The sequence below is a fragment of the Euprymna scolopes genome, chromosome 6, assembly GCF_053919585.1.
Source record: "Euprymna scolopes isolate OS-2025 chromosome 6, ASM5391958v1, whole genome shotgun sequence".
In the NCBI taxonomy this organism is placed as follows: domain Eukaryota; kingdom Metazoa; phylum Mollusca; class Cephalopoda; order Sepiida; family Sepiolidae; genus Euprymna; species Euprymna scolopes.
Genome location: NC_136487.1, coordinates 7,601,297 through 7,613,362, shown reverse-complemented (window position 1 = coordinate 7,613,362; position 12,066 = coordinate 7,601,297). Strand labels below are relative to the sequence as shown.

Sequence of the window (12,066 nt, the reverse complement as noted above, 5' to 3'; positions counted from 1 at the left end):
TGCCCTTGATAAATGGTGACGGATTAGTATAACGAAACGGTTGAGTATGATATTTTGAATCAATTTTTAATTGCATTTTCACCCCAAATAAAGCACAATGCTATTTTGATGTGGGAACTACTATCTGGGACATAAATTGCAAGCATACTATGTAGGGAGTTGAGCAGCAAGATGACTGTTTACTTTACACTTGAACTTCTGCATGTCGGTACAGTCAGGATAGCAGGAACCCGGAAGTCTAGCAGTTCTGAGGAAGAAACTATCCGAGTAGGTTTTCTGGCATCTGGGGATTTCTACTGTGTAGGGGTGGGATTTTGCTGCTTCTCGAGTTTGTTAGGAGAATTTACGTCGAGGAGGTACAAGGGCTTGAAGTAAAATAATTGTAAAACAGGCAGAGGGATGCAACATTTTGACGATGGAACAGAAATTCTAATCTAGCTGACAATTCGGGACCTATTAGGTTGGCGACTCTCTTTTGAACCCTATCCAGGAGTGAGAGACTAGTATCAGATGCACCAGCCCAATTGTGACAACAATACTCCATACCTGGGCGAATGGTGATCTTGTAGAAGTGCAGATACTTACAGGCGTAAGTAACTTTCTAGCACGGTAGAGAGATCCCACCTTCCTCGCAGCAGTTTCGGCAATGCCCTCGATATATCTGTTCCAACGCATGTTTCCTGTGAACGTTGTTTATCCCTTCATACAAAACTTTGTTCAAAGCTTTGTATATATGAAGGACTATAGCTATAGCTTCTCCCGTCTTATTCAGTGCAAAATATATGCGTTCCGGGATGGCAGTAGAATGAGCTTGCCTAAATCCATACTTTTTAGCAGAAAGACGCTTAGTATTTACAAAATGGCAGACTAGTTTTAGCGAAGAGAGGCAAGAGAGAAAAATGGGATATAATTGAGCTGATCACATGTTTCGCCAGAATTCTTGAATTCTGGTACAATAAAGGCAATTTTTCAGCTCTCAGTGAAGGGAGGAGCTAGCTCAGTAGAGCACTTCTTTATTAGTATGGCCGGAATGAGAGCAGGCTCACGCGCCTTCGATGTTTCTAGGTGTTTTATTATATAATGTACATGAGAAGGGGTGATTTTAACTTGGTCATTAATAACAAAGATGAAAAAAGAAAAAATATTGTATCAGTTCAACTCTGTTATAATGTTTGTTAAATAGTCACCTATTTCATCGAAGCTTTAAGAAAAATGTTCGTAAGTCATAAGACGATGTGAAGGTCGTTTTAAAAATACCGTAGTTGTAACGACAGCACAGCCTTAGAGAGGTGATGTTATAAGACGGTCATGCGCTATTGATAATGAATGTTTGAAAATAATTGTTGAACAAAATTTATGGTAACGTGTCAAAGAAATTCTAGGGCACTTGTTGTCAGTATTTCAATGTTTGCAAACTTTTTTTAAAGGCTGGTAATTTTTTAATGATCCATAACTGCATCTAATATAAGCGTAACGGAGAAAGGTGTGTTTCTGAAATCGTCATTATTTTCCGAACCACTTAATATGTACAGATGCAGTCATACATACATACATACGCATATATATATATATATATATATATATATATATATATATATGTGTGTGTGTGTGTGTGTGTGTGTGTGTGTATAGAGAGAGAAAGCGAGAGAAAGAAAACGATAGAAAGACAGAAAGAAAGAATAAATAAAAGATAGATAGATAGATAGATAGATAGATAGACAGACAGACTGACAGACTGACAGACATATAGGTAAACACTCAGATAAATATACAGAGAATTGAAGAAAATAAATAGAGAGAGGAAGAGAAAGAGAGGAAGAGAAAGAGAGGAAGAGATATAGATAGAGATATACATGATTACTGGAAAGACAAATCCTCTGAGTTCATCAAAGCACATTTCATGAAATTACAAGCAGACGGATGCGATATATTATGTTGTTTAGACGTACGGCCATCGAGGAAATGTGGATTTTCTCTTGTCTTTTTTTTACATGGAGGTCACCACTTATCAAGGCCAGGAAGCAACTCGAGGATAAGGGTTATTGCGTGTACAGTAATAAATGGGATAGTATCATAGTAATCGTTAGTATTGGAGATTTGATAAAGTGTCTTAACGGGGCGGTTCATCAGGAGTTTGTTTGTGTTGGACTTGAAGACATCCAAGTTGTAGTCAGATGGGAAACAGGCAAACGGAAGAGAGTTCCACAGGCGTGCAGTTCTGAGAAAGAAGCTTTGTTCATGGAATCTATGTTTTGATTTAGGCACAGATAAAGAGTGGGGAAAATTAATGACAGCGGTTTCAGCTAGACGGGTGTTTATCGTGAAAGATTGGGAGGGGAACCAGAAATTGGAGCTCAGACGAGCACTTGCCATGGAAATAACGATAAAACAAAGACAGGATCGCTACATCTCTTGGAAGGTCTGAATATTAAGTATTCGTCTCGAATTGTCACATGGTTGATTTTAGTGGGAATCCCTTCATACCAAACATATCATGTCAAAAGCTTTGTATATATATGAAGGGCTATAGCTATAGCTTCTCCCGTCTTATCCAGTACATAATATATGCGTTCAGGGATGGATATTAAAATATCTGCAGTAGAATGGACTTGCCTAAATCCATACTGTTGGTCAGAAAGACGCTTAAAATTTACAAAATGGCAAACTTGTTCTAGCGAAGAGAGGCAAGAGACTAATGGGGCATAATTGAGCTGAGCACATCTTTCACCAGAATTCTTGAATTCGAGTACAAAAATGGCAATTTTTAAGCTATCTGGCAAGCAGAACTCATTTACACATTTGTTAAATAGTATGGAGACGGGATGAGCTAGCTCAGTAGAGCATTTCTTTTTAGTATGGAAGGAATGAGAGCAGGCTTACACGCCTTCGATGTGTCTAGGTGTTTTATTATATCACGGACTTGAGAAGGGGTGATTTTGCAAAGAGAAATTTGTGAGAGAGTAGTTTGAAGATTCTAAGGCGAAGTTAAGATCAGCTTTCTCAGTTGACCTGCAAGCGACCTCATACTTGTTAGTTAGTGTGTAAATTGTTGATTATACGTTATTGATCACACTATTATAATTTTTTCATAAATCACGAGTTCCTATTTTATACAACTCGATAGGTTTCCTGATCACTGCTGCGGCTATTTCACTCTTACTGTAACAAGGAGAGTTTTAAAAGTAATGTCTCCTATTCTTTTATTCCGCTGGAATGGATCAGTGGATTGCAAATTGCATGGTTATGATGATTGAACTTATGCATTCATGACCTGAAAATTTAATCTTTGCTGCAGATATTGACGGTGTGAGACTCTAAGAAAGCAACCTTTATTATGGACGTGCGTCATTGAATTCCACCACACAGTTTATGTTAGAGTGGCGACAGATATGAAAGTGTTACAAAGCTCGCTCCGGACGCCCATCTATAGCCACCACTCCATCGCTGGCGAAAGTGCATTGACAATGGTGTTAACTATGTAGAAAAATAAATCCTGGTGCACAGCAGGTCGCTCGTTTAAATGGTACAACTCCTGTCTTTGTAGCTGTTTTTTTTTTTTTAGTTAAAGAACTTCCAACCCGAAGCCTTTGGTAGAAATTTCTAGATATTACCAGATATTATAATCAGAGAGGGTTGCAAGAATATATCAAAAGTTTTCTAGGAGTGTCGTGTATAGAGAAAGTTTGGAACCTCTGTCCTAGATATGACAGAGAAGTCTCAATTTACTCTCAAGAGACAATGGATACCCCCTGCAAAGAAATCTGCGCGGAAAGTCTATTATGAAGCATTGAATGCCCTTGCCAGATTTGCAACCACATATTATGAGTCAGATTTCGGCTTTCTTGTGTCAACCAAAGTACAATCAAGAATCGCTTAAATGCGTAGGAAAACAGACAGACCGCAATCAGCAAGTATAGTGGCATATTGTGAATTTTAAACAAATTGATGATTACGATTTGTATAATGCAAATAATAATTATAGGATGGAACGATAGAAGTGTCGCCATAAAAAGAAAAACAATACTATTTTAAAACTGTTATTGAAATTATCAATTCAAGTAACTTGATTATGTAGTAGAGCTGACATCATTTCAATGTAACCGCCTTCAGTCGTAATTACCACCTCTATACGGGTCCGGAACTGGGAGCATGCATTTTCTACGGCTGGAACTTGGCGAATAATCGGCGAATATTCGGCGGATGGTCTGACTTGGGTGTTGTGGGAGGTCATGGTGGTGATGTTTCCGACATATGAGAAAACGAAGTAGTCCAGTGTCTTCAGCTCGGCGTGGAGGTGGGGGGTTTGTGAGAGAAGGGCACAAAGTTGTAGGACTCTTTCTGAAGCCAAGCCTGGGTCTCTTTGGACTTGTGGGCCAGTGCCGTTCTGTTGCCACATCCAGGCCCTGCCAGCGGCCACCTGATTGCACCAGGAATCACCACACTCTTCAGTACATCCAGGTTCACTTTGGTGTTGACTTTCAAGCCGACTCTGAAGATGTGAGGTGGCATGATGTAGCCCTCACTTGAAACAACACCAATGACCATAACCGTGGCCGGAAATTTTGTTTCATCAACCTGGGCATGTTCTTGTTATTCGTGGGAATCCAGCAATGTATTTTGAGGCTGCTGGCAATGGTCCTGTTGTCAAAACTTGGATCGATAGAGAGCATGAGTTGTACATCGGCGCATCTCCGATCCCGCTCGTTTAACATTGTGCCACTTTCAGACATGATAGAAGGCTCTCATTGCTCTTGGGATTTGTACACATTGGCCAACTAGTAGATGGTCTGCAACAACAAAAGAAACCCTGTTTTATATTAATTTACTCATCTCAATAATGAATTCCAATTAAAACCTGTTTTCATTAAACGGAAATGGAATTATGTCGTCTTTTCTAGACCGCAAATTTTATTGGGATTTTGGGATAAAAAGACTATTTTTACTGGGGCGGTCACTGCATATAAAGGCTCGAAAGCCACTTGATATTAAGGTTCAATGAGTGTCAGGTGACCCCTGAGACAACACCGTGATTATTGGTAAAAGTGAAACGTTGGTAGTGTCTGTTTATTTAAGAGGACAACCCAACAGGAACTTGCTCACATTAGACTTGAAAACAATCATGTTATAGTTTGCTGGGAATCGTCCCTACGGTATTGTGCTCCACAGACGGATAGTCTTAGGAAATAAACTTTGCTCGTGGAATTTCTGTTTAGTATTAGACGCAGATAGCGTGTAAGGGAAAATGCTGATTGTTGTTGTAGCTAGACGAGTGTTTGTTGCGAATGTTTCATAATAGGAGCGGCATCAATTGGAGCTCAGTCGAGCTGGAACTTTTGAGTTGGCATTATTATTTGTGTAAAAGAAAAACGTTCATTTTGCCCTGTTTTGGCTAATTTGGTAAGTGGGCGTTTTTCAGTCATTCTATTGGAGGATGAACCAGAGTTTTTCTCTGAACATCAGTTCTTGAGCCATGTTTAAAAAAAACAATTCTATCGTTTCATGAATTTACAGCAAAATCTAATCATACGAATTTTACATATTTGGAAAACTTTGCTTTTTTTTCACATTTTGGGGACATTATATTGCTCTTGCTAAAATTCCGAGTTTTGCCCCTGATCTTAGAAAAGGGGAGATCATATCATTGAATCTTGATTTTTTTCTGCTGATGTCATAATGGATTATGTTAAGCAGATGAACAGAACACTACATAGAAACATATGAGTGTCGTAATTTCTCTATTAAATTATTTCCTCTTTTATCTAATAATTATTTTATAGATATACATCGTTCTACCGCTCCAGAATATATCTCACTACTGATGCAATTCTCTATCTGTATAAAAGCCAATTACGTCCAAGGATGGAATACTGCTGCCACATCTGGGCTGGAGTTGCTAAAAACAGCCTATCCTGCCTTGACATAATATAAAATAGACTTCGTGACTTAGTGGGAAATGCCCTTTTCTCTTCCCTGCAACCTCTCTCCCACAGAAGAGACGTTGTGAGCCTGTCTTTGTTTTATCGTTACTACCATGGCAAGTGCTCGTCTAAGCTTCAATCTCTGGTCCCCCTCGCCAATCTTTCATAATAAACACCCGTCTAGCTGAAACCACTGTCAGTAATTTTCCCCACTCTTTATCTGTGCCTAAATCAAAACGTAGATTCCATGAAGAAAGCAAAGATATTCTAGTAAAAAATATAATAAATTTATAACTTAAAATATTGCAGCATTAAAATGTTTTCTAAATTCAATTCTTAATGCTGCAATATTTTAAGTTATAAATTCATTATGTTTTTTACTAGAATATCTTGTCCTTTTCTTTTCCAGTTTTAACAACTATTCCTTTAATTTTCCATGTTTAAGCTTAACCATATTACTTTTCATGCTCGCGTTTTTCTATTGTAATCCATTTCTCCAGGCTTCCAGTAAATTCACTTGTTCTTTGTTTAATTTAAGTCTTATTTTTGGCCCCCATAAACATAACATACACATATGTAATAACAATGGACGGGATTCGTCTGCTTTCAATGAAATCCCCCCAATTACTTTACTTTTCTATGTTTAACTTAACCATATTACTTTTCATGCTGGCATTTTTCTGTTGTAATATAAACATTAGTTGAAACAAAAATTCAATATTCAACTCTTCTTATATATATGAGAGCATGATATATTTATTACATGTGATACTATAATATAAAAGCATTAAACTATTCCGATCAGCCATATATATATATATATATAAGTAGCTTCGGAAGTTATCAGTAGAGTACCACGACTTTCGTAAAGCAGACCTGTCCGAAAGACTCGGTTTTCTGATGACGTCAGAGCTGTTGGTAATAAGTCACGCCTAATCAGATAAACAAGACACTTAAAAAAGGTTACACGCTACATGTAGGCATATGACTGTCGTATTTTCTCTATTAAATTATTTAATCTTTAATAAAGTAATTGTTTGTTATTTAAACAGACACTGGTAGTTTTGTTCATGTCGTTTCCAAGGTGGAAATCTGATTGTGATTTAAAGACAAAATGTACAAACATAAGTTTAAAATAAAATCCAAGATGGGAAAATCTATGATTCTCTTCTTCTCTTCTATATAAATAAAATGAACTCATTTTTTCCCGTCTGATTTTGACATTAATAGGATTAAAAATCAAGATATTTCATGCAAATATAATATGCACAAACGGCAGAACAATATCTGAGGTGTGTTATAGGCTTATTATTTCTCAAATTCCTCGATAATCTTAGATTTCTATACTTTTTCTGCTGAGAAGTCACGGCCAAAATCGGTTAAGATCAATGGAAGTGGTAAAATATTTTCTCTCTAATAAATTCCTCCTCCCCTGCCACCACTTAACACCGTTTGAGGATCGTTCACAAGGAACAGTTGAGAAGAGAACACCGGTTTGGCTTCGTAGTTCTTTCATGTGAAGTTATTTAAAATCACTAAACTAAGCTGCAGTGCTCTGTGGCGTAGTGGTTAGCGTGCTGGACAATTCACATTATATTTTCACGTTCGCGCCGACCTACCGTAGTCGTTTTTTTTTTTTTTTTTCCTAAACAACTGGAATGGACTTTTCTTGGTGGCCGAACTGTTAACGTTGCAGATGTTATTCATTTATTTATTTTTTTCACACTTTATTTTCCTACTTTTACTCATGACTCCGGGTTTGATCCTTCCTACTTACCTACCATAACATTTTTTAAAACTCCCCCCCCCCGTCCCGGAAACAAACACTCGGGCAACGCCGGGTACCCCCGCTAGTACAAATATAAGTTTAAACTAAAATTCAAGATGGCCAATAAACCATAGGAAAATCTATTAGTATACTGAAATTCTGAATTTGTTTGCCACTGTCTCAAAGTTTAATGTCATGACGTCATTTCTAACAAACTTTCTAAACGACTAAGGCTGAAACGCTATAAGTTTTGGTTTCGATTCTAGCTGGTAACGCCTGTCAAATATTTTTTTAACTTTTGAAATCATTACTATATATTGGGTACAATATAATAATCAATGGGATATTGGTTCTGTAATAATAAATGCGAAATTTGCATGAATTAAAATATATTAACGCGTATTTTACGACCAGGTTACGTGGGGGGCACTACTATATATTGGGTACAATATATTAATCAATAGAGAATTAGCTCTATGATAATACAAACGAAATCTGCATGCATTAAAATATCATATTTAAGCGTATCTTATGACCGGGCAATGTCAAGAGGCCTGCTATAATTAAATAAAAACAATTACTTGTTTGTTTTTCTCAAGGTTTGACATACAACAAGTCTGTATAAAACGTTCCTTCTCAAATATTTGTTTTAAAAATAAAATATTATTCTTAAATATTTTTGGACAATAAAATATCATTTTTAATTATTTTTCGATGATAAAATTATTGATTAAAAATTTCGTGAAAAGATTTCTTTTTGTGTAAAAAGTAATATTAAAAATGTATTATTTGTGCCACAAACTTATTTGTACGTAATCTAGATATGTATGAAAGCGAGAATGTGTGTGAGGATATTTCTAAACCTATACACTCAACAAATTTAAAGCCTTGAAATTTGGTATATAAGGTATTCAGATACGTGGAAAACCTTTTAATCTGTTTTCATTCGGAAAAAGGACTGCTAAGAGGTAAAAATTGAAAAATTGGTATTGGAGGCTCATCGGATTTTTATGTGTTTCCCAACTGTTTCACGACTGCGAATGCATGAATAGTTGACATTATGTTAAGAATAAGTAAGTTTTTAAACGTTTTTAATGAACGTGTCAAACTTACCTAATGGTTATCGTACTTGGCTCACTGCCTTTAGGATTTGGTTTGATTTTTTACTCACAAGAAGTAAACTATTCAGAAAAAAAACATAATACTCGTATGCACATGTCTCACTGCGCAGTTGTTGTTGTTTTTTTTTTTTTTTTCTTCATTTTTAAAGGTATTTAGCGTTACGTTTAATACCGGGAAACGTCGGGTGCATCTTTTAGTAAAAGTCTAAAACTGTTCAAATGTGTTTCGTACTATAAAAAAATTACAATGTTAACTTGAAGCTAAACGTTAAAAATAATTATGTGAGAACAAGAAATGAGATAATATAATATTAATATAACGGATGCACTAACGTAATTATGCCTTGGTTAATGCCTTAATATACGTACATTAGCGACATATTCAGAACATATTTCAGTCGTTGAAAGAAGTAAACTGTTCAGAAAAAAAAACATAATACTCGCATGCATATGTCTCACTGCACAGTATCTTTCCGTATTTTTTAATGTTTTTCTTTGTTTTTTTACTTCATTTTTTAAGGTATTTAGCGGTACGTTTAATACTAGGTAAAAGTCTAAAACTATTCAAATGTGTTTCGTACTATAAAAAAATACTTACAATGTTAACTTGAAGTTAAACGTTAAAAAAATAATTATGTGAGAAGAAGAAATGAAATTTAAACAAAGTGTATTAAACAATAAAATAAATTTATTCATGCAGTTATTTCTGAATAGTTTTTTTTTCGTTTTTGTAACACAAAAATATTGTTTTATCATTTGCTTGTTTTTTGTTGTTTTTTGTTTGTTTATTTATATATTTATTTTTTTTTGTAATTATTAATCGTTTTGTGTTAATTTGTGTGTTGAATTACTGTTATTTGCCAATTCCTCAAATTCATGATTAAAGAGCCATTGCGCTTATAATTTTGAATGGTATTTTGCTATGATTTTACAAATAATGAATTTAAAGTGTAGTATATGTTCTGATATAGCATATCATCTATGCAGTCATCGGTTATTGAAGAAATCCTTCTATATTGAAACAATTTAAATTTTTGTTCCATTCCTCCTGTCCTCTTTTTAGGAACCGAATTTTCCAGAAATTAAAAGCCTGCTTTGTATCTAACTGTACTCTCGGAAGACAGGCATAATTACATAAATCCTAACAATTTTTTTCTACAAAACAAATAGGTTGGTATTGTAACTTTAAAAAAATACAACCGGCTTTGCTTGTCTTTTCGTGTTTTTATTTTAACAGCTTTTGCAAAGAAAAATATTTTCTCAATCAAAATAATGAATAATGTTTATTTACTTTAATGCGGTCGTAACGCACAACTTAATGTTTCTAATGAACTTTTTTATTAATTGATATTCAATAAAGTTCAGTTTCAGTATAGATCAGATCGTGTCTCGTTTTTTTTATTGCAATTTTTAATATTTTCTAATTCTTTTACAAAAGCTATCATTCATTACCGCCAGCCTGAATTTTCAACATATCCCACTTGCACCAAAATCGATGACCCCACGTTAAATCGCACAGGCTTCCTTACTTTACAAAGGTCATGGTTTACCAAGAAAAATATGACTGTCTGTTTTCTACGTCCATGATCATCTGACGTCACACGTCCATAATCACGTCCGTAATCATCTGACGTCACACGTCCATAATCACGTCCGTAATCATCTGACGTCACAATCTCGTGAAAAACAAAAACAAATGAACAGGTTTTGAGAAAATCAGAATGATGGACTAAAAGTTATTAAATGCGAATTTTTATTTATAATTTTGGAATTTGTTTTTATTTACTTGTTTTTATTTACTTGTTTTTATTTACTTGCTTTCCCGCGAAAACAAAGTTAGACAAAAGGTCAGTTTTTAATATGAGAAAAATCAATCTTTTCAAAAAAGATGCACTTTGGATTGAACCAAAATAAAAATTACCTCAGTCTATAAGAACTTCTGTTTCACTGACCACAGATAGTCCAACACCAGAACAGGTACTACACTTTCTTCCCGCCATAAGGGCCAGAAGTTAATTTTCAATTTGCATGTCAAAATTAGTTGACATGAATTTGCTGTTGAGTATTTACTTGTCATCTTTATTGTCAAACCAGACATTTTTCCTTTAGGATTAAAGTGTGGCATCTGTTCTGACACTTCATTTTGCACAACTGTGATACTGAAGATTTAAGGCAGCTGGTGGAAGACAGGAGAATATGGAGAGAAAGAGAGAGAAAGAGGGGGGAGAGAGATTAACATAGGCCTGGTAAGGAGTCCGATCAGATAGATAAATCGTGTCTAATTTTGCATTCTTCGTGAGGCAAATAAGTTGTTACTGTTGTATAGGGTTGCAATAATATATCAGAATTCTTCTATGAATGTCGTGCATAGAAAGGTTTGAGAACCGCTGCTATAGAAGAAATGGAAAAACGCCTATTGAGTCTCAAAAGACAATGGATAGCTTCATTTAAAAATGCTAACGCGTTGAATATATTGTGAAGCAATGGTTGTGACATTACAAACAGAATCTCTGCTTAATCGGAATTGCTTGAGTTCAATGGCAGGACGCAATGGAAACAACGCCGGAATAGGCAAAGAACCCTTCCACATACAGTAACTGACATTCCCAAATGGGACTACACAGGTTGAAAATCGCTTAATGCCACTGATCTTAATAGAACGGATGCACTAACGTAATTATGCCTTGATTATTATACGTACATTAGCGACATATTCAGAACATATTTCAGTCGTAGCTTAAATAAATAATTTAATCATCATTAAAAGTTAATATTTCTATTTATTATTGAGCACTATTATAAAACCACCGCAAAGGTTCTCCAAATTGTTATCCTTAAACCTTACATGGATGTTATATATACGTGTGTGTATGTATGTGTGTGTGTGTAATCCGTGTACATGCCTTTAACTGCTATATTATTCCATTGATTACACACTTTTGGAGTTTCCCATAAAATAAATGTTGAAATTATTAATTATCACCACGATACAAATAAGAAATAAAAGAAAGTAGATAGATAAATCGATATAAAGAAAGATAGCTATGCAGGCATCTGTATATACACATAGACAAAGAATGTTGACTATATTTGTACATCATATGTATATATATATATATATATATATACATATATATATATATGTATGCATGTGTATCTGTATACATATGTATACATGTGTATGTATATATGTATATACATAAATATCTGTATATATAAACAGATATAAACACACTATGATAGCTAGCTAGCTAGCTAG

The 12,066-nt window shown here is 35.0% G+C and overlaps 1 protein-coding gene across 1 annotated transcript in view; it reads right to left on the bottom strand.

Annotated features, from left to right (window-relative positions):
* The window catches only part of LOC145277487 (dynein axonemal heavy chain 5-like), a 690,378-nt gene that overhangs the window by 677,581 nt on the left and 731 nt on the right, over window positions 1-12,066 (bottom strand). The window lies entirely within an intron of this gene.